Raw genomic sequence first — 24,829 nt, 5'->3', positions numbered from 1 at the left:
TGCAATTTGAGTGATTGGCTCAAGGCTGGGTGATGTCAGGTTTTATGATTTGCTTTACAATCCTCAGAGACGTCCCTTTAGCCATTGGTCTCCAAGTCTGATTTTATATTAAATGTACATTTCTACATTGGTCACCTTTATACAAATCACACATAAAGATGCCATATTTTACATAGCAGCTATTCCTCAAAACCGCGCAGTGGTGGGATCTTGTCTCCCCTTTCTACAGAATTTTGCCCTTTTCGATATGAACACACTTTTCCGATTTGTCTGCAAATTTACACAAATATGCGTGTTTAACATGGGGACATGTGTGTACATTTTCACAATTCTAACCGTCATACATTTTGCATAAAATCACATAACTTGCCATTCCTGTCCAGAACAAGGCACAAAGTTCTGCCGCCTCTTCTACGTGCAGCCAGAAATTAAATTAACAGCTCTGTCATTTTTATATTTTTCACCATTTTGGATAGAAAGTTATAAGTCTTTTAAAATGTGTTCTTTGTTCAGGTTCAGCAACAGATGGTCGCTTGGCTCCACCTCTTTTTGTCTCCCTGCAGTCCAAGTGCATCCCCCTCCTTGCTTGCTCCTTCCAAGAGAGTTTCCGACTGCCTTCACACCTCCAATTTCCTGGGCTGGAGGATGTCCATTGTTTAGTCCCGGGCTAACCAACAATTAGCACCTCCCCGTGAGTTCCAGTTAAGAGGAAGGCCCTCCCTCTGGGTAAACCTGCCGTTCCAGTTCTTGCAGCTCAGCCAGGTTTAATTTAATTGTTAAATTCTTTTGGTTTTTCCTTAGCACAAAACAAACTTATTGTATCAAACTACAATATGGGTTACTATCAGTAACCGGCCTCTTATATTGCAAACATTTGACTTTTAGTTTATAACATATTAAAGTTTAATCAGGAAGGCCCGTGACAGCTGTCATCACAGGTAGCCCTCTGCTGCACAGAGATTATTTTACAGATCCACAGGCAGGCCACTTTTGCTGTGGAGATCTCTTTATGATCTTAGCCTTTTAGAACCTTGTAGGTTCACAGTGATTCCTTAAACTAAGTGAATTGTAGCACCCAGCGAGAATTTTTAATATTTGGAAGGTGTTCTGTACCAGCATTCTGAAGTTTCAGCAGCAAAGAAAAGGTGATTTAAAGCAATATTAGAGTTTCATTTAGCAAAGCACTGCTTTTTCCTTCTGCACTCCACTTTCAATTGTTGTGGAGCCCAGTGACAAATTTCAGTAGTGAGAGCTTGTTCCACCACTGACAGCATGCATGGCAGATTGGGCAGCCATCTTTTTCTGCGTTGAAAAGTGCAATTTTCAGGGGTTTTGACACGCACAAACGTTTTGCGGCCATTTTGCTATTTCTGGCACCACCATAACAGAGTGATGCAGCATAGCAGAGCAAAGGTGGGTCAATACATCCCACAATACACAGTTGAGTACACTCACACTGACTATTGAGACTCATTATTAGATTTCTCTTCAAACGATTACTAGACTTCACTAATGGATGGAGGTTTGGCACTTTAGGAACGAGTTGGATTTAAACACTCCTTGCCTTTCATCTTATGAATGGAAAAATTGCTTGGTTTTTCCTCTGCTAGTTTCATTTTGCCGTATACTGCTTTGTACTGCATGCTCCTGGGATCTGACTGATACTGTGATTTTTTTTGTGCTTTGAGCTGCATGCTGTTGAAACCTGCTTTCATCCTCATTAAAGTGATATTATATAATTAAAGTTGTGATACCCTTTTTCATGGTTCCTATATCCACCTTTTTCCCACTCATCCCTTTCTTATCCAAATGATCATTTACTAGCCTTTTCAGACTACTGCATGAGACTCTAAAGGTGTATGTAAGGAGTTCTCCATGGTGTTCTGTTTTTGACAGTTGTGGTTACACCTGGTTGGTGGAAGTCTGTTTTTATTGCATTTGCAAATGGCCCTGCAGTGTGCATCTCTCCTGGACAGCTCTGATTACTTCAATTTGTGTTTTCTGTTTGCATGTGTCCAGGGCTCTATTTTACCTTGCTTCACTGTGTGGTAACTAGCCCTTGCCTGGCTGACCTCTCTCCACTCTCCCCGCTTGCCTTCCATCTGCTGGATCGGTCCTTGGTTTTGGACCTTGTGACCTGAATAACCAATGCTGATCCGAAGGTTTTCTCCATCATCACCCGCTCACAAAACCCATTTTCTCACAGGACTGCATTGTGCATCTATCTTGGTAAGCGCTGTTTGCTTCACTTTGTGTTTTCTGCGTGTGTGTGTCCAGGACTCCATTTTAGGTTGCTTCCCTGTGGGGCTGCCAGCCCTCCCCCAGCTGACATCCCTCCACTCACTCTGCCCGCCCTCCCTCTTCTGGATTGGTCTATGCTTTTGGACCATGTGACCGGTACAACCACTCTTTTGTAAACCTCCAGGGCAGCCCTATCCGTGCACCTGGTGAAGGACCAGAGAAAAAGGGCAGCTCCCTTGGGGCAGCTCCCATGGCTCATAGCCTGTTTGCCTGTTAAACATTACCATTATCAACTACAACTACAAGTCAAACCCACAAATCTTATTGGCTACCCTCTATACCTCTATACAAAAATTGAAACATCACCTATATTTCAACACCTTATTGGTCAGTGGATAATCCGTGCCCACCTGAGAACAAACCTTTTTGAATTACCTAATTGTGTAGTCAGCAGTAAATACTTTGTTCTTATTGGCTAATTACATTAAGGTAACTTGTTGCAACAATGGACTTTCCTTCTGGTCAAAGCAAATTCTGATAATTGGTGATATGCATGCCCCCCGAAGAGAACCAATTATGAATGAATATGATATGATATGATATGGTATTTATAACGCGCCTATACACAAGTGTTTCAAAGCATGACAAGGTGGGGGGGACAGAGCGAAGAAAGCAACAATGATCTTACTAGGCCAGGTGAAATTGAGATCACACAAGTGCAGGGGAAGGCGGAAGGGGAAGGTGCAGGGGAAAGGGGAGGAGGCAGTGCAGTACATGGGAATGACAGTAAAATGAATAGAATAAATAAAGCAATAAGTAAAAGCGTGGCTAGATGGTGGCAAGTGCAAGGGTATGTGTAGACATCAGGTGTCAAGTGCTGGTAGGGGGCTGTAGGGATACAGAAAACAGACCCCAATTGTGGTGGATGCCAGGGAGGCAGTGCAGTGGTGCAACTGGTGGGGGAGAGGGTAGCCAGGTGACCAGTGCAGTTTCAGGCAGGAGTTCACCAGGCGAGAGGAGGAGAGAAAGCAGAAGCAAAGAGGAAGGTGTTGAGGTGCTTCCGGAAATGGAGATGGTTCTCTTCACATTTCAGGGAGGCAGGGAGGCTGTTCCAGGGGCAGGCCCCAGCCGAAGAAAGAGATCTACCACCAACTCATTGCTTGGAGAAGCGACTGACCTTGAGGGAGTTGGAGGCGGATGTGGTGAAGAGCTCGAGAAGGAAGATATTTAGGAAGAGAGAATTGAAGGTATTCAGGCTCCCGGCCCCAGAAAGTCTTGTGGACAATGCAGAGAGTTTTTAACTTAATCCTTGCAGCCACTGGGAGCCAGTGCAGAGATTTCAGTCCTGGAGAGATACGATCCCTGGGCTTGAGGCCAATGACAAGTCTTGCTGTCCTGTTCTGGATTAGTTGTAGAGGGTGGAAAGTAGAAGTAGGCAGATTTAGAAAGAGGCTGTTGCAGAAGTCCAGCCTAGAGAGAACCAGAGCTCTGGAGACTGTGAGCTTCTGGGGGAAGGAGAGGAAAGGAAGAATACCTCTGAGGAGGTGCAGTTGGTAGTGTCACTTCTTAGAGACGTCAGAGATGTGAGGAGAAGGGAAGAGACCAGTGGCAAAGGAGTGGTGCAGAAGTCAGCCAGAGCATGGGCCAAGGTGTCAATGTGGTCCTTGATGGTTTTGGAGGAACAGGGGTGAACCTGCTTTGACAAAAACTTTCATAGATCGGACTTTGTCTAGAAACCTCATCTGGGGAGAACAAGGTAAAGTCAGAGAAGGAGGGATGAGAAGTGGGTGATAGAAGGGCCAGAGGAAGAGTAGGGGGTAGATGTCCTGAGTTTTAGAGATGAAATGAGAAGCTAGGGCTGTGCAGAGGGCCTGGGAGGGGTCATGAGAGGTAGAGACTGCAGCAGGATTGGCCAGCTCCTTGCAGATTTTAAAGAGTTTGTCCGAGTTGTTAGATGCCGCAGAGACGCAGACTTGGATGTGGGCTCTCTTCTTGTTGCAGACAGAGAGCTGGTATTGCCTTTGGAGCAGGCGGCAGGCCAGTTTGTCAGAGGATGTACCAGAAGCACACCATTTCCTCTCAGCCACCCTGAACTTGCGTTTAAGGGTGACGAGGTCTGAGTCATACCAGGACTTGCACTTGGCTTTGGGCTTCAAGCGAATCCTCATGACAGGGGCAAGAACATCGAGCATATCAGATATAGCAGAGTGGAGAATGGAGAGGGCTGTTTCAGGGTGTGAGTCAACTAAAGGGGGAGGTGGTGGTGAGAAAGTGGTGGTGAAAGCCTCAATATGAACAAAGAAGTCGATACCATGTTCCAATTAAGTGGAATTTCTCATAAGACCAGACAAGTTGGCAACTCCGATTGGCTTCTTTGGCCTCGCAGCTGTAGTCTTTGGCAACACCTCTTGTGACTCCCATCTTGAAACATGTTGCTTCCCTAGCACGCATCTTCCCTATCTCTCTTGGGAACCAGGTGGTGTTATAAAAAACACAGCCGAGACACTGCTCTTGGTGATTAATTTCTCAGATGTATTTGCTCTGTCCAGTGTGTGTGCTACAGTTCCAATGTTGTCTCTTCGCAATGGGTGCAGTACAACTTCAACCTATTTCTCTGCCTTGGCAATACATGAACACTAGATGTTATTCTCAGTAATATTTGTCCTTCACTTCTGCTGCACTAATCTAATTGCCAGGAAAATACTCTGTTCACAGGTTCTGTGGACTGCTCAGCCTGGTACCATTAATTACTATTTGCGCAGCGCCTCCCTTCCCTCCAGGAACCTTGGCTGAACACTGGCTGGGGGGAGCACAAATAAACTCTAAATAAATGAACAGAACTGAAGCTCCAAAATACAGACTAATATTGTTACTGACAGAAGCTGCAACTTCTTACTGTGCCTACTTCAAAATGGCAAAACTCTTGCTAATGTGGCCGACAGCCCCTACGTTACTATCAGCTAAGCATTTATTCTACGTAATGCTTGCACTGTGTGGCACTCCAGCCACCCTTTCACAAGCCAACAAAAGCTTCCTTTAATTGCAAAAAAACAACATAGTCTACCTTTTCCTGAATACAACCAAAGCAAAATTAAATTTACTAATGATGGCCACAAAGCCCTTAAAATACCCTAAGCCTAAACTCTAAATATAATGAGACATTTTGTTGCTGCTTCTCCTTTCACCATATGCTGCTCTCTAGAGTGTGTCAAATCTAACTACATATTGCACGTGTGTCGAAATACTAATGTCAAATGGCAACCATGCTGACACTAAATGACCAGCTTCTCCTATTAGAATGTATGCACTCTAAGCCTCCTTCCACATCTGAGACATTGCATCTGCACCCCTATATTCCCCCTTTAGTTAATTCATAAATGATCTTGCTTCTCTCTCCCTGTCATACTCGCTCTTGGGCACCCACACTTTAAACACCTTATGGATATCTTTCCCACTCATAGCATATTCTTCTGGGGTACATGTTTGAAAACAACACCTTCTGTTCCCTGTAGAATCTACCCAATGCTCCGTATCGTTTTCTGGATTGGGGGACCAATCAGATGTTTCATCGTGACCATTCTGTGTTCAGTCTCACCATTCCATTTGTCTGTCTGTGTGTACATATTTCAAGAGGGGAGTGGCCTCATCTGTTTTGAGAGTTAAGAACCTCAAAGTTGTTTCTATGGGCAGGGTCTTCATGCAGCACCTTAGGACCAGCTGGCAGTAGCAAAATATGACAAGTGACCAAACGATTAGTACTAACTGTTATGATTCCCCGCCGGAGTCAGGGCTTTTGTTGTGGTCACTATGGCAATGTTGGTGCTGCTTTCCCTCCTGTGATGGAGGGTCACATTGTAAAGGGACTTTGGGTAAAGCAGTGACATCATACATCCTGCATTCCAGAAGCCGCTGAGGGCATTTCTCAGTCTCCAACACGAGGTAAGCCTTGTGTAGCAATATTGATTTTTCAATTGCACGGATGCTGTTGTTTTCTTCTCTCTTTGATACGTTTTTCCCCCACTGCTGCCTTCTAACATTCTGCCTTCCTTTTTGCTGAATTACCATTCCACCTTCTCTGATGCTCTTCATTGCTTTGCACCTCTTCCTTTGCCTGCCAACCTTGCCGACTGATCTCTGCCTTCCTGCCGACTTGATTCCTTCTACCTGGAGTTATTATTATCTATCTCCCTTTCAGCCAGCCCTAGCTTACTCGTTCTCGCCATTCTGCCTTCCTAGAAATACTGTCATCTGGAGCCACATATACAGAAATCACTGATTTCCAATCAGTGGATCCAATCAGCTGTCAACTAGGTAGATGCAGCCTAGAACTTCTAATCCATTAACTGCAGATTTTTTCCCCAGTGAGGGTTTATCCTGCAATTACTTGGCTCTGCATCCCCTTCGAAGAGCCTGCACTTCTGTTCCTGGTCCATGGTTGTGGTGGTTGCCCAGGGGACAGGAAGTCACTCACATCATCAGGCGTCATTCCTGAGCCCTATGGTACGACATGTTCTTGACACTAGCACTTTTATGTATATGCTCATTCAGGAGGGGACCCATGAAAGCATGCCATTTAGTCAATCATCCTCTACTACCACCCCTTCTATTTCCATTGCAGCACGTAAATTGTTTAGGGCTCCAATGGCATGTGTCATGGATACATTGTCGGAATCATGGGATGGAATATAGGTGCAAAAAGTACTGCCTATCTTAGCACAAGCCCCACCCTGCATGGTGGTAAGGTCCAATATATAACAATTCTGGAGAGTCATTAATCTGATGGCCCTCAACTCTTCTTTGATCACGTTAAGACCATGCTCAGTGTCATTAGTGATGTGGATGAGCTCCCAGTACGTGATCTGTAAACATTTCGAGTTAGCAGCTGTCTGTATATATGTAATGAGTAGAGATGTGAAAAATGTCTCTGTTTTGCTAAATAACGCAGATTTAAATTACCCATTAACATAACACTTTATGGACAAACACAATGACAATGTTGGAAATATTAAGTTTTTGGGACTGGCCAATATCCCTGAACACGAAAGAAAAGGGAATAGGGAACTTAATTTTAAACAGTTAGAGGCCAGACTAAACCGTAATTGTAATACGTTGAGACCATTTAGCTTGAATGTAGACTCAGAGATGTATGTATTTTTAAAATGAATGTATGAGATCTAATTAATATGTAAAGTTTAGGATGTATTTTGACTTTCTGCACTAGCACTTTATGCAAAAACTAAGAATATATTATGATACTTTGCACTAGTACTTTATGTGAAAGTCAAGTTGATAGGACATATTTATGTCATCATTGTTTGTTTAGTTATAAGATATTCATGGTACTTTAGCATTTGTAATTTGCACATTGGATTGTATTTATATCAAGCATGAGGCACTTTAAATTTAGTGTTGGTACCGACACTGGGTGTACGATTTATTACGAACAGGTGGGTTTATTCATTTAATAACATTCCCCTGGTAGTGGATATAGCGCTTGATGTACTTTACTCATGCAGTTTTGCGCAAGATACGATATATATTAATCAATGCTTTTATACATTGCACTTAATAATAGACATGACAGATATGGTCTTATGTCCTGGTTTTGACTTTGATTACATAGGACTGGAGCCCTAAGAATACATTGACCTCTGGATGGGTGGTCTGTCTTAAATTGAACTAAAATATGAAGTACTTTAAAGGATAAACATAGTGTTGTGTAGTTGGGCTGCCGCTCAGCCGCGAATTACTTACCCAGAGGACATAGACTGCGTAACAATGTGACATTAGATCATATAAACACAGCAAAAGTAATTATATTTAAGCATACTCACGCCAACTGTTTGCCACACTTTTTGACATTGTACACAAGGAGCTTGCCATATGTAGCCCATTAGATATATTGTGAATAGAACCAGGAATGGAGACTTTATAGAAAACAAATGATAATCATTCAAGAATATTCTCATACTTATGATAGAACATAGTCCTTTCCAAGAAGGTGGCACTATTAGTGAAGATTACTCTGGACATATCATGTGATAGCCAGAGGTGGGGCAAACTATGGCAAGCTCCTTGTAAATAGAAACCAGAAAACGAACAAGAGTGTGTAAGAAAATTACAGCCTGAAGAAGTTCATGTATTGAGTGGAACGCGTGGCATGTCTAACCCGGAAGGGTGAGTCAATAGCTCTTCTCTGGTTCACCATGATTGTGCTCATTGCCAATCGTTTTTTAAATGTAATGTGATGTGCCTCATGTATTAAACCTCTTTTCATGCCCAAGCATTGTTTAGTTTCTCTGAGAACATGTGAGATGTTGGGCCTCATTACGAGGTGGGCGATAAGGGATACCGGGCACCGTTAAGGAGACCAGTGCCGGTAATCCCTTACCGCCCAATTCCGATGTCTCTTAGCGTGAACCGTAAAGGACATGTGGTCTGACCATACGTTCTTTACGGGACCCGTTAAGGGACCTTGGAGCTAATAACGGGCCCGTAATTAGCGGGCCCGTTATTAGCGCCTTCCCCCTTCCCATTGAGGCCTATGGGGCTCAAATGGGAATGGAGAATGGCATTTGGAATGGGGACTTACCGGGTCCGCCTAGGGCGGAATGTCCCGGTAAGTCCCCTCTCCACCAGACCAGACCCGGACACGATTTTGGAGGCAGCCATGGCGCTAATAGCGCCATGGCTGCATCCAAAGTCGTAATGAGGCCCGTTGTCTCAGTGTGTTTTGGGAACTGTTATATTCTGATATCCAGGACTAGCCCGTCTAGCCCTTTAGCACCAATTAAATAAGTAGGAAAAGCACTACTGTTTGTGGCTAAATCTGTGTTAAATATATATATAATATATATATATTCAGTGAAAAAACTTTGTTAAAGGGACGTTATGGTTAAGTTGCGCTACTAAAAACCTATCAAATTCAGTGAAAAAACTTTGTTAAAGGGACATTATGGTTCCAAGTAAAACTGAAAAACCCTTGAAATTCGCCAGTTATGGCAAGCTAAGCAACCGTAACTCGCGCCACCACCGTGCACTGCTAAGCCTAACACCCAGGACATCAAAGATGACATCACAAATGTCATTGATGACATCACTGATGACATCACATGTCTGACGCCCCCTTTTTTCCTTTCCTGACATATCTAGGCCACATGATTTTCTTCAGTAACAGTCAGGAATCAAAAATTGTAAATGTACTATATTTGTAGACTTATCCTTCAAGTATGTTCTTACAATAATTCCCTTATGGTCCTGTCATATTATATACATAGGGGAAGACACAACCTTGAAAGACAGCAATCCTTTTTGTGCATTAAAATTATCAGTAGAGTTATCAGCACTTTCTGATAGTTTTGATGTTTTTTTATTACTGTACTTTCCCTGTATATGCTCATATTTTTATATGTTGTACTCACACTATTTTCCTTAGGGTCCAGACACATCATGTGATATATATAGATAGGGTAAGTAACAGCTTTGAAACAGAGCAATCATTTCTCTGCATAAAGGTAATCAGTTAGGTTATGAACACTTTCTGCTACTATTGCTGTTTTTTTCTTACTTTAATTCCCTTGTATATATTCATATTTGTATGTGGTGTTGTCTCTTTGTGATTTGTCTATAATAATGCAATTATGTAGTAAGTGGGTTTTATTACCTACTTATCACAAGTTTCACTGTACGCAAAACTCTAATATGAAAACAGTTGTCATTTCATTATTCAACATGGCAAGCTTATGAATATTGCACCTCCATCATGTATGCTGCACACAATGCCTATGTTTCTAGATGAGTACCTTAGTATACTGGATTGAAGTTAATAATAGAATGCTATTCATATCAATGCATAGCTTAATGCACTGATTAGCACGTGATATTTATTCCAATAATCTTTGACACTTTTTTTATTAACATTACACTAAGAATCCCTTGTACAGACTTTTCATGCAAGGTAAACGCACATGTGATGTCATCAGTGATGTCATCAATGACATTTGTGATGTCATCTTTGATGTCCTGGGTGTTAGGCTTAGCAGTGCACAGTGGTGGCGCGAGTTATGGTTGCTTAGCTTACCATAACTGGCGAATTTCAAGGGTTTTTCGGTTTTACTTGGAACCATAACGTCCCTTTAACAAAGTTTTTTCACTGAATTTCATAGGTTTTTAGTAGCGCAACTTAACCATAACGTCCCTTTAACAATGTTTTTTCACTGAATTTCATAGGTTTTTAGTAGCGCAACTTAACAATAACGTCCCTTTAACAAAGTTTTTTCACTGAATTTCATTGGTTTCTATTAGTGCAACTTTACCATAACGTCCTTTTAACCACGTTTTTTCATTGAATTTCGGGGTGGTAAAAAAAATATTTTTCTTCCCAAACCATGGAAAGGGAAGGCGGGGTGTATAAAGAGAACACAACAGGGCATGGGTAGGGGGGACCAGGAGGGAGACACGGGGCATGAGAGGGGGGTGGGGGGCAACAGCAGGGAGACATGGGGCATGAGCGGGGGGTGGGGGAACATGAGGGAGACACCGGGCATGAGAGGGGGGTGGGGGTAACAGAAGAGAGACACGGGGCATGAGCGGGGGGTGGGGGGCAACAGCAGGGAGACACGGGGCATGACCGGGGGTGGGGGGCAACAGGAGAGAGACACAGGGCATGACCAAGGGGTGGGGGGCAACAGGAGAGAGACACGGGGCATGAGAGGGGGGTGGGGGGGAAACAGGAGAGAGACACAGGGCATGAGCAGGGGGGTAGGGGGAAACAGGAGAGAGACACGGGGCATGAGCAGGGGGTGGTGGGTAACAGTAGCGAGACAAGGGGATTGAGTGGGGGGTGGGGGGCAACAGCAGGGAGACAAACGGGGCATGACCGGGGTGTGGGGGGCAACAGAAGGGAGACACGGGGCATGACCGGGGGATGGGGGGGCAACAGCAGGGAGACACGGGGCATGAGAGTGGGTGGGGGGAACACGAGGGAGACACGGGGCTTGAGAGGGGGGTGGTGGGCAACAGCAGGGAGACACGGGGAATGAGCGGGGGTGGGGAAAACACGAGGGAGACACAGGGCATGAGAGCAGGGTGGGGGGTAACAGGAGAGAGACACGGGGCATGAGCAGGGGGTGGGGGGCAACAGCAGGGAGACACGGGGCATGACCGGGGGTGGAGGGCAACAGCAGGGAGACACGGGGCATGACCGGGGGTTGGGGGCAACAGGAGAGAGACACAGGGCATGAGCGGGGGGTGGGGGGCAACAGCAGAGAGACACGGGGCATGAGCGGGGGGAACACAAGGGAGACACGGGTCATGAGCGGGGTGTGGGGGGCAACAAGAGGGAGACACGGGGCATGAGCAGGGGGTGGGGGGAACACGAGGAAGACACAGGGCATGAGCAGGGGGTGGGGGGCAACAAGAGGGAGACACGGAGCATGAGCGGGGGGTGGGGGTAACAGGAGAGAGACACAGGGCATGTGCGGGGGGTGGGGGGAACAGGAGGGAGACATGGGGCATGAGAGGGGGGTGGAGGGTAACAGGAGAGAGACACGGGGCATGAGAGGGGGTGGGGGGTAACAGGAGAGAGACACGGGGTGTGAGAGGGGGGTGGGGGGTAACAGGAGAGAGACACGGGGCATGAGCAGGGGGTGGGGGTAACAGCAGGGAGACTCAGGGCATGAGCGGGGATGGGTGGATGCAGGAGGGAGACACGGGCATGAGCGGGGGGTCAGGGGGTACAGGAGGGAGACACGGGTCATGAGCGGGGGGTGGGGGATACAGGAGGGGGACACAGGTAATGAGCGGGGGGTGAGGGGATACAGGAGGGAGACAAGGGTAACGAGCGTGGGTTGGCTCCTCCGCAGGCCACCGTGTACCGATGGCGTGTCTCCTGCAAGTCTGCAGCAGCCTGGGATGTTCAGGAAGTGTAATCCACATGAACCTCACACAGCCCCATTGGAGGCCCCGCTGTCCTCTGATCTTATCTCTCAGAATTTTCGCTTGTTACTTGTGATAATCACTTGTGAAGTCTGAAGTCACCGCAGAGCTTGCCACAGATGCCAACATACGAAGAATAAACTAAGATGGCGGGCATCTCTGAAAATAAGACGCACTGCACGCTTTACTGCAGCCAATGGGAGAGCACGTCAGATGTCCGCGGATTGCCCAATCCCCGTCCTGTCCGCGGAGCGAACAGGGTAGTGTGTCCGCGAAGCGGACACAGATATCACTAATTTTTTTCACTTACAATTTTGTCTTTGTAAAAAAAAAACTACTGGACGGATTTACACCAAATTAAAAAAAGCACGCTTTTGGGACCAAGCCGCCGCTCCTGCTGCAAATTTGGTGTAAATCCTCCAGCGGTTTGGGCTGTAGGCGTGAGCAAAGTTTTTTTCCATTATGTCTATGGGAAAAAAAAAAATTTTTGGGACCCCCCCTATAACTTTGCCCCCCCTGGACCAAACCTTACCAAACTTTGCAGAGTGGGCCATATACGTTTTTGCAAAGTTTGGTGAGGATTCGTCCAGGGGGAACGAAGTTATAAGCCGCCCAAAAAGTGCTCTTCCTATGGAAACAGCAACTTAACCATAACTACATGGCCACTACCATGGCCATGTAATAATTTGCTTCAATGCAATGTAGAGGCAGTTTTTTTTATGTATGGCACCAAAAACAATTTCTAACTAAATTGCTATGAAATTGGAGTTTGTAATCTAAATGGGCCCCAAAACGTACCTCTTGATAAAGATTAAAAAGAGGAGAGACAAGAGCGATCCCTCTGTAATAAGAAAGAGAAGTGGTCAAAAGATGCTATCACAGAATACCTACTCTCACATTCCGTAACAGCTCCAGATGCATGGTAAACTGTCCTTTCCTCTCTTCCAAAACCTTGAGAAAGGACTGCTCCTACCCCCTTCACACTGGTATCCACTGTAATAGTGCACTCATCCTCAACTTTGAACCCTCCCAAATTCTGTGCATCACAAATGTCATCTTTTATAACCTCCAAAGTGCTCTCACATTCCTCCTCCCAAACAAATTCCACATCCTTCCTCAAAAGTTTGCGAATGGGTTCTGATACAAAAGCACAACTCTTAACAAATTTGTTGTAATAATCCCCTCACTTCATCCTTATTTTTAGATACCGGCACTTCTCTTGCCACCCTCATGGCATCCTCCTTTGGATGATACCCCTTATCACTCAATACATGTCCCAGATACTAAACTTCCTCCACCCTAAATCGACTCAATTGTCAACCCTCTATATCTGAGTCTGCTCAAAAATTCAAGCAGCCTCTTGTCATGCTCCAAAACAGTTCTCCCATACATACAAATGTTGTCTTGGTAAACCAGTGTACCTTCAATCTCCTTAAGTAACTTACTCATCACCCTTTGAAACACTGCTGCAGTGAGCGCCATTCCAAACAGCATTCTTCAGAAAAACAAACCAAAGTGTGTGATAAAGGTTGTTAAACATTGACACTCTTCTGTTAATGGAATCTGGTGTTACACACTGCAGTCAAATCTAGGCTCATAAACACAGCTGCCTCTCCCACATTGCTCAACATCTTAGTGGCCACTGGAAATGGGAACTTGTCCATGAGAATGTTCTTATTGACAACCCTGAGTTCCACACTCATTCTGATCTCCCCATTACCTTAACCTGGAAACCATCGATCTTGCAATGTAGGCACTTCATTTGAGAATAATCCCCTTTTCTCTCCTGCACAACTACTACTCGGTCCTCATCATCTGAGCTTTCCTCTTCATCATCATCCTGAACACAGGAAACATTTTCTTCCTGTGGCACGTCACTGCAAAGTGCCCCTTGAGCCCACAATTCATGCTCTTTTGATTAACCACAAGACAAGTTGTAGAGCTCACAAAATGTCCAAAATGGCCACATCTGAAACACTTACCCTTTTCAGCATCAGAAGATAGCCACCCCTTCTTGTCCTCTGCCTTCGCTTCACTTTCCCGTTTGGGTTCTTCCTTCTTTGCATTACCCTTTTTGCTTCCCTTGGTAACAACATTCACCTGGCACTGTTCTTTTCCCAAATCACTTTTGCCCAACTCTGAAAAAGTTTGTCTTCTTATTCTCTTTAATGGCACGGGAACACAACAAGGTGTGCTCCACCTTTTGGCCATCACAATAGCATCATCAAGAGTGGGATTCCCACACATCCACAAGCATTCTTAGATAACTGTATTGTTAGTGTGAATAATGATTTGGTCCTTTATCAACTCATCAGTCTCCATCCTTGCAGTGAACTCACATGTACTTGCCAAAGTCCTCAACACACTAACATATTCGGCCACCGATTCATGCTCCTGCTGCTTCCGAGTGTAGACGTTATAGAGATTTATCACTATATTGGTCTTGGGTGCCAAAAATATGTCCAACTGCAGAAGAGCTTTTTGATATTCATCCATATCACCCCTCCTTGGGCATCAGTCATGAGCAGCAAATCTCTATACTTCTTCTGACCCTCCTGCCCTAACGAATGCAACAAGTACCTCTTCTTCTTGACTAGGGTTATCACTTCAAATTCAATGGCACCAAAGTAATTCATCCAATATTCTTTCCACTAATTCCAGGGTGTGCTGGGCGTACCAGAACTCGGCAGGAATGTTTCTGGAGGATGGACAGTCACCAACATTTCTCCAGCATCAAAACATCAGACAATCCCTTCTGAGCATCTCCTTCACAAACTTCCTTCACTGGCAGTTGCCCCCACACAGCACATGTTAGCTAGTGCAGAGTGACAATCCAGAAGCCAAGAAGAATAAAATTAAATAATCAAAACCACAGAAACAAAGAAGATCAACCCGGAGCAAGGATGATCCCTGTGCAATGTTTGTTGTAGGTTGCCACGACAACCAAGATGGCCGTCCCACGCTTCCTGGCACTCGTGGGTCCTTTCCTCTAGCCCGTAAGTACTCAAACGGCTTTGCTCCTGTCAGAAACCATTCAGGGACAATGCCGATCCCCATACAATACTTGCTGCAGGTTGCCACAAAAACCAATATGGCTGCTCCACGCTTCCCGATGCTTGCAGGTCCTTTCATCTAACCTGCGAGCGCTTGAGCAGCTTATTCCTGACTGCCCAGCTGCTCCTCACTGAAGAATCTTAGGACATGCAGCCCTCACTTCTCAAGACCGCTGGCACCACTGGATCTCACTGACAACAAGCCCACCCTCAGAGCCCTCCTCACTGTGTCTATCGTGGGGTTAATAGTTTCTGCCAGCACCAGGACTCGTTCCACAGACCTGTATCTGCACAACAGGCCCACTGGAAACATCCGCTATCCTTGTCACCAAATTGAAGCAAGCACGGCACACCAGGATGAATAGTAAAGGTATGTTTTAATGTAATAACTCTGCAGTATGGCCTCCATCAACCAACAGCAGGAGGTCCTCTCCACCAAATGACAACCCCTATATTCCACATTCTATGGTGACCTCCCAACCTTCTAAATGGAACGTGTAACAGCTACAACACATACCTAAAGTTATCTGATGGGTCATGGCTAATCTGCACTGTAAGATTTTATTCCTGCTGAAACACACTGGGGCTCATTATGGGCTCTGCGTGAAAGGGCTGTGGTGGGAATAGGCTTTACGCTATTGATTCACACCATGACCCATTTTCGTTCATTTGTATGATGCAGAGGAGGGGCAAAAGGGAACATGCATTACTTGTTTATTTTATTTTTATTTATTTATTTGTATAGGGCTAAAGCCCGCGGGCATCAGAGCGCTTACGAAGAGACAGGACAACAGCAAATTAAGACGGGACAAGGTGTGGAGTGACCAGTGTTGCATCATACTTGGTAAGAGCTACTTCCAGGATTCAATTGAAGAGTAATGTTTTCAATTTTTTCCTGAAGAGAATGTAATTGGGTTCAAGCTTCAATGAGGTGGGAAGTTCGTTCCATTTTTCAATACTTAAGATCGGGAAGGCCTTGCCAAGGCCGTGCTGCTTTTTCATTTTAGTGATTTGCAATTTACCCGTGTTGGAGGATCTAAGCTGCCTAGGTGGCTCGTACCACTTGAATTGTTTCTTGAGGTAGACCGGGGCTATGCCATATAGGCAGCGATGAACCATGGTGAGAGACTTGAAGGAAATTCTCTCCTTCATAGCCAACCAATGGAGAGCCTTCCTTTCTCCGGTGATATGTTCTCTCTGAGTTTTTCCTGTGATCGTTCTGATGGCATTATTTTGGATTACTTGGCATCTTTTCACACATTTGCTGTTAGCTCCTAGTAGTAGGAAATTTCCATAATCCAATCTGGACAGTATAGTGGCTCTAGCGATGATCGTGCTGTTTTTTTGATCTAGCAATGGTCTGATTTTTCTCAAAAGTATTTGGTGGCGCTGACAGTTTTTCTTTAGGTAGGCTGTGTGTGCTTCAGCACCTAATGATGCTTGAAGACACACTCCTAAGGTCTTCACTTTTTCTGATGTTGGAATTTGGGTATTTTTGATAAAGAATGAAGAGTAGGATGGGCTCAAATTCTTTCTGGCCTGTGTGGAGCCCAATATCATAAGCTTGGTCTTGGAGCCGTTCAAGCACATCCAGTTTTCTTTCATCCAACACTCTATGGTGTTGCATAGGGATGAGAGTTTGTCACTATCCATTTTGTAATGCCCACTGAGTTCAAACACTAGTTGGGTATCGTCGGCAAAATTGGTAAAAAATATACCCATCTGGGTTAGCATGGTGCAAAGGCAGCGCATGTAGAGATTGAAAAGCAAATCTGCGGCTCCCTTCCACTCTGCCATACAAATGTTCGCACCAGCATGCATTATTATGCTGGCGCAAATGTTGTGGATCCTTATGGGGTCCATCGGATTCATGAGTCATCAAAAAGCAGGCAGGCCCCATAGGGATTCTTTGAAAACGCTGCCTTCCATGAGTGCATGGCATACAACGTTTACTCAATTTGCACAGCAGAGTTTAGAAGTGCATGGTAAAAGGTGGAATACATGCTTGTATGCCAACGTTTGCCCTGCACTTTTGTAGTCTGCTGTGCAAATGAACAAAATTAGATGTTGGGGAACTGCTTCTGCTTATGGCTATATGAATGGGCCACCCCTTTTGAATTAAGAGAAACAACAAAATAAGCTCCATTGTGTTCCTCAAAGCTGGTCTGTAGATTGCTTACGGTTGCCCATAACGTGAGAGGGTGCCAGTCAATGAGAGGCTTGCCATTATATCAGCCATATTGATGCAAATCAGTTTTAGGGAGAATTCTCATTTCAGCACTAATTCCCTTCAACCTAAGAGACCCCTAGCTCTTTTGCTCGACTTTAGGACTTTTGAATTTTAACCCTGGAGTGAGTGAAAACTTTTTTTACTCTCTCAATTGTTTTGACCTGATTTGGATTATATGTTTCCTGTTTTCAGAGTCTGACAAACTCCATAGGCATCTACTTTTTGTGTGGTGACACACAGCACCTTCAGTGCAGTGTCACAGAGAAATCCTTTTGATTTCTCATAAGGTTTAAATACAATTTCTTGTGAGAACTACTGTTCCTAAGAATAGTAAAATGAAATTGACTTTACTTACCCTATCTCTTTGTAGGTCCAGTACACACCATCGTATGTGGAATGCTGGAGGGGTACTTAGTAGCCCCTTATCTTACCTACTTATGTAAAAAAATATATGCTACACTCACTGCTTTAAATGGCTGGTTGCAGTGGTTTAATTTTCCTACCATTGTGCTTTTCTACTGCAGGCTGAACCCTCAGATGCTGTATAGCACCCATGGGTGACCATTTTGTCAAAATGGCCCGGTCTTCTTTTTTTGCCATTTTCTGTTTGTGATGTCTTTCTTGGGTTTTACTCTGTGCGCCAAGCCAGGTCTGAGCCTTTTGTTCATTTTGCCTTTGCCAGGCTTCAGTCCTGAAACTCCCCTGTCAGTGAGGGAGGCTCCTGAAACTTCCCTATCCTTTGTCTCTAGGAGTGCCTGAATGCAACCAGTCCTGATTGGCTGGCTGTCCTTTCAGGAGAGTCACCCTCCTGTGTGATTGACAGCCTAGGCTGTGCATGAATGGGAGAAACCTGCTTAAAAGGTGAGGGTTTTGGGGCTAGAGGTAGTGTCGCCCACTGGGAAGAACACCCAGCGAAGAAACTGTGAACGATGCTTGCTGCATCCTCCTGGACCTTTGAATTGCCTGGTGAATCCCTGCTGCTGTGCTGAAAATACTTTTTCTGATCGACAAGAGAAGCTTCGGAAGGGACGACTTCTTCCATTGGGTTAGTGGGACCAACTAACCCCGAGATGAACTCCACTGGACCATCTTCCCTGACTGGCTGTACTTCTTTGCTGCTGCAGAAACTGAGTGCCAGGGATAGAGAAATCCATAGTCGAGTGCAATGCCTGCAATCTGGCCAGAAGCTCCAGGAGTCTCCTAAGGACCCTCCAGAAGCAGGACGACCAGAGCTCGAGTCCCCTCACCAGAGTGCAGGACTCAAGAAGTGAGGGAAGCCCAACCAGTATCCAGAATCCACGGTGATGCTGTTTAACGCGTGCTGAAAACGCAAAGTGTTGCTGATGCGAAAAGAGCCTGTAGTTTCCGACGACCTCTAAATTGCTGTTGCAGGAGTCCTCCAGACCTCCTCCCTCTTGTCCCCACGACTGAGGCTCAGGAACCCAGGATCTGCATCGTTGCAACAGGACAGAATCCAGCTGGACCACTCTTCTTCAAACCAGCGGTACTTTCACACTTGGAGTACTTACCTCAGAGTCTTTAGCTTTGCTCTTCTCAGTTGAAACTTGCAGTGGCTACTTTTGTTAGCGTTGATTTCAGCTCTGCTTTCCACAAGTGTAACAGCTTGTGACCCTAAAAGTGATTTCTACAAAACTCTCTAACTTTGTGCAAGACTTTTATTAACTATGAAGTGCCTCAGCTCCATAGACTGCACAAATTGACGTTGACTTTCCTGGCTCCCTGCAGACTCTTCTAGTCCATTGACTTTGATATTTTCTGTCCCTCAGAGGTGATAACTTGTAGACTGTTATTGCTGGGAAAGGTTTTGTCTAGACTTCATTGGACGATTTAAGTATACTCACATGGCCTAAGAGCCTGTTTAACCGTTTTCCTTTCTTTAACTTTTCCTTTCTGCAACATCAAAATCTGCAAAGGGTACTAGTGATATATAATGCCATTAGTTGTGAATGAAGTCACCTATCGGTGTAGGAAGTGTGTATTTGCGAATTTCAATGCTACAGCTCTACAGCTCACATTTACCCCTCTTGAGATAAGCCTGGCTGCTTAGTCACACTGCCAAATTGCGTAGTACAGCCGTATACCAAAAGGTGGGTTACCTAATAACAAGCAGACAAGTATTGTGTTGTCTCACACAGTGTTACTGCATCAATTCTTGCCTAACAATCAGAAAGCCCAACCCCCAGTCACCCCAGTGTCGGCAATGCATTGCCATCCATATACATCCATGGGAAGAGCTCTGATGTACTCATCTCCAGTCACCATGACGTCCGCACCACATTAGACTGATGCCACAGGGATTTGATGTGCTGCACGTGTTTATGTTTATTTATTTGTAAAAACCTGCATAACAAGCTTATTTTCCTCTGGCCAGGCACTCCTTATTTGCACATTGCCATAGTTACGGCACAGCGCTTTTGAAGCACTGTAACATGACGGTGTTGTTACGTTTTCTTGTTACTGTGGCCCAGTTACAAGGCATCGTGATTTAACAGCAACGAACATATTTACATGTTTTAAATATTTACGTGGTTACGGCATCATGATTGTGTATTTGCATGTTTGTTTCCACCACCTGCAACAGTTTTATAACAGATGTGTCTTCTGACCTTATCCACATGAGATTTTCAAAGATTGGTATCTTCGGCCGGAGGTTGTGGCATATCCCTTGTGAGATTATCTTTCAATATTTTATTAAGTGTGGTCATGAGAAGTAAGGACAACAGCATAATTTTCTAAAAAATAATGAAATACAAGCAAGGATAAATGTAAAGCAGGCAAATCTCTGTGTAAGAGGAGTCTACGGTGAGCAGGACAGATCATACAATATGAAATGTAGATATGAGGAACACCAAACTAATCTGGGTTACTTACTTGCATAAGTAGGCTGTGGCCAACATCTGAGGATTCCTCGCCTACTCCTTGTGTCTTTATATTACTTTATCAATAATGTAGGGGTTTTCTGAATGAAATGTGTCCATCTTCAATGGAAGGGTTGATCAGGGATTTCCATAATCTCATTATTGATTTATGGGCCAATAAACCTACTTGTCTAAACCAAACCTTGCGACGGAAGTGCACGCCTTTCAGCCCTTCGTAGGCATCACAGACACTGGGAATCGGTGAGTGCCACGCCTCATTGTAATCCGCTCTGACACGCCCCAAAAATGGCTGCACCTTTTCCAAAGCTACAAACAGTGGAGGACTGTCAACTTTTGGCCTGGGGGGAAAGTTCAATTTAGTGGCCCAAGGGGCAATTGCTTCAACCCATGGTGTGGCGGCTACAACCCTCTATTCAAATTATAGAGGGTGAGTTGCTCAGGGATCACACCATTTTGGTCATAGGAGGAACTATGATTTTAACCTAGGTGCCCTGTTTCCAAATTCCTATGTGCTGTGACAGAAACATACATTGCCAGAGTAGATAAACTTAATATCCCTGCACATGCACATACTAATATGTATTGTGTGCCCTGTGTAGAAACAATTGGTATTACTTTCCTTATTTAATTTGCGGCGGTTCACAAAATATCTTTCAGTTGTTGAATTTTCTGTGAGAGAATTATGGTTCAATTACAATTGAGGTTTAGTGGATAGGCAAAAATACTATTCAGTCTGTGTTGTGCACCCTATAGATAGCCATAAGTTGAAGCAACCCTGCAGTGCATTAAACCATGCATGAGTGTGAATATTCTCATGTTACAGGCTTAAAGAAATACCATCTAGGCACAGACAATTTTAGCGGTAGTGCAGAGCAAAGTGATAAAGAGATAGTATAAAAACATCATTTGGTGAACGAGGAAACCTGGATTTGATACCATCATTCCTAACTGCACACTGCGTAATTTACATTGGCTGCCAGCCAAAGGTCGAAACCTTTAGTTTTGAACAATGCATAATATGTTCAGCATAGCTGTAATTCAGGAAGTAGTGTGTCTGTGTGATCAATAAAACGCATTATAACCAATAACAAAACACATGATGAATCCTCCTGACAACATAAGACCTCTTTATGAAAAGACGATGGACAAGGAGGAGGAAGGGGCACAACAGTGAGTGAACACAGACACACACTTTCTCACATACACACACATGCACACCACAGAATATCACGATACATTATAAGCACAATGCATATTAATTCACAGCTTAAAAGCTTTTCAATGTAAAAAACAAATGGCCTCATTCCGACCTTGGAGGTAACCATGCCGCTATTTGCGGCATGGCTGCCTCCAAAATCGTTCCGACTCCGGCCAGGTGAATGGAGTAATCACCGGTCCATTCCGAGGTCAGAGGGACCGGTAATTCCCCATTCACCAGGGCCATTCCCCATTCCCATTTGAGCCCCCATGGGGCTCAATGGGAAGGCGGCAATAACGGTACCGTAAATTACGGTACCGTTATTGACCCCGGTGTCCCTTCGTGGGTCCCGTCCTTAATGCCTGCTAAAAGCATGTCAGCCAGAGCTAAAAGCAGGCGTTAAGGAAGGACCCGCAAAGGGGACTCGTAGTAGGGCGCAAAGGGATTACCGGCACCGGTGTCATTACCGGTGCCCGGTATCCCTTTGCGCCCTACTTGAATTGAGGCCCAAAGACTGACTACACCCATTTGCTTTATCAATTCTCATTGTAAATGCAAACAGGTTGTCAGTATGGATATCTCAAAAGTTAAATGTTTGCCTCTGAGATGAGAAAACCTGGCAGAGGCAGGAAAACAAAATCAGTCACTATCCAGAGACCAGCCAAGAAGGACAGAAGCCAAAAGGCACAGCGCCCTCCCCCCGTGCAAACTTCTATAGGATTGCCAAGTCACAGATACCTGTGGCACGCCGCTAAACACCCAACTGACCTAAGGAACCGGGTCCACCTTGCTAACAGGCTTGTCCAAACAGCAAGCCATTACCCATCAACCATGGGCAGCTAAGAAAGAAAATAGCCTTGAGAAAATCCCTGATGGGTTGAAACATGTGTCGGCTGACCTAATTAAATCACTGAATAAATCCTGTATATGAAAAACTAGAAAAACATAATCTACCTTATTATCAACGCAAGGTGTGAGAAGCTTGTGAGGGGGTGACATTTCAAACTTTGGCATCAAGCACACCTTAGGCTCCTGTATTGCTGTTAGAAAAGACATGGAGGGTAGTTTTGTGCTTTCCTAAACTGATCACAGCTGACATTCTACCTTGCATCTGCATATACAGTGGGAAAGGGTAGTCTTACCTTATACTACTAGCCCAGAGCACACCAGGTCATGTCAGCCAGAGCAGCCTCAGCCAAGAATAGCCGACTGACAGAAGGAAGTCTCTCATCACTGCCTTGGGGTATCGCAGCAGTAATTGCGTCGGGATAGCGCAAATGCAAATAGCGTTGCAGCAGCTCCGTCCGGCACTATTAGTGCCAGATCCCGAGTTGTGGTACAGATGTAACTTCCCATTTTGTTAAGAGTCCATCGGACCCTATGGGGCTTTTCGGCACTATTTCTGCTGGTGGTAATAGCGCTGGCAGTAATAGTGTCGAAAATGGGCAGAAAGCTGAAGATTAATCTCCAGCTTCCCGCCTCAACTCGGCATTGGGTGGAGCGGTAATGCAGCGCTAATAGGGTTACTGCTGCATTTTTGCCGCTCCGCCCAACCCGGGATGAAGCCGTCTGTGTGCTGTCTGGTGAATCACGGACACGTGACATGACCTTTTCCTCCCTCTGTCCAAGTGTTTATAGAACTGCGCAGACTCGTCTCTGACTGGAGGCGCATGCAAGGCCCGCTGGGCACATAGCAGGGCCTTTGTCATCTCACAAGCCGGGCTAGCCACGCTCAGCAGCTTTTCCTTTCATTTTATTGTCACTTTGCACTTGCTTCCAGTGACAGGCTAGCCCATGGACAGCATGGAACCAGCCCTGGAGTGATTGCCCCCCCCCCCCCAGCCCAGTCCGCCCCTGGCTACGAATCAAATCATAAGAACCAGATCCCATTTGCGCGGTTACAGCCCCAGCATATCTGCACATCACTCGGGCCTCCCACGCCCTGATAGCCGAGTCTATGTGTGATTGTTTAGTGCTGCCTCAACAACCTGCCCTTCCCTGTCTTCCACCTTTGCCAAGTCTCTAGAGTAACTATCAGCCAATTTCTCAAGTTCTTCTTCAATTGTCAGCATGGGGTAAGACAAGGAAGCACAGTGCGGTCTGCCCGCCATCAGCCAGAAGGTCTCCCACAGTTCGTGAGGAGACCATGCCCCCCCCCCCCCCGAGCATTCCCTGTCAAGACCAGCTGCTGCTTACCGGAGCGTTCTGTATTTGCTGTACGTCCAGTCTTCCAGACCTGTTGCCCCTTTCAAGTTCTCAAATTACAACCAACAATTCCTTTTGCATCATCGGGGGTAGGCAGAGGGCCAGGTTCTGTAGTCTCTGTCTAGAAAATCATCTTGATTAGTATTCATGAGCCACCTGTAAGGACGCTGTGCGCTAAAGTCCTGGAGGCTCATGCCACTGCACCCTTGCAATAATCACAGCATTCTCAGGGCTGTACGTGACGGCCCATTCCCATTCATTTCCTTGAAGATCTGGCAAGACACAGTTCACTGCATGGGCACTGACCATTTGGATGGAGTTGCCTTTGCCCTTGAAAGGCCTCTTGATTGTATTCCATCACTCAATGTTCTTCCTCAGCTTGTTTAAGCCAATTCCATATTTATTCTTATGATATCTGATATGTCCATTTGTATCCCCACATTGACGTAATTTATATTTTCGAACCACAAATATGAGTCTCTCTAACTGGTGCAGAAACCAGTAAGGAATTGAATTTGGACCACTTAGTCTTATAGACTGATATGCCTACAAAGGCATCAATCATCCACACCATGACACTTCGAGTGCAGTGGTATATTTCAGAACCAAAAGAAGTTTGTTGGCATATAGCCATCGTTTTTTTGCCAGCCCACCACAGGCCACACCGTCAATAATTGCAAAGCTCATTATTTTGACTTTCAACGCTTCCATCACCAGGTTGACCAACAGGTCCAATTGTGGGACCGCTGCCTCTCTTTATAGAAAACAGTTGATCTGGTCACTCACATCAATTTATCAAAGTATACAATAACTTTCAAGGGCTGATGCTGACATCCCTGTTCTTTACAAATCCACACTAGTGTGAACTAACTTGTGCAGTACTCTGTTTTAGCCAGTAGCTTCATGATTAGGTTGATTGCTCTATAGCTCCCACAGGTGGTTTCAACCTTACCTTTCTTTATTAGAGGACTGATTGGCACATGAGGATCCGCTTGCATTGAGTATCCGCTTGAAGCCCAAAGCCAACCAAGTGCAACTTGTGGTATGACTCTGACCTCGTCACCCT

Source organism: Ambystoma mexicanum, chromosome 1q (genome assembly GCF_040938575.1).
Source record: "Ambystoma mexicanum isolate Mex_15411 chromosome 1q, UKY_AmexF1_1, whole genome shotgun sequence".
Taxonomy (NCBI): domain Eukaryota; kingdom Metazoa; phylum Chordata; class Amphibia; order Caudata; family Ambystomatidae; genus Ambystoma; species Ambystoma mexicanum.
This window is presented reverse-complemented; position numbering follows the sequence as displayed.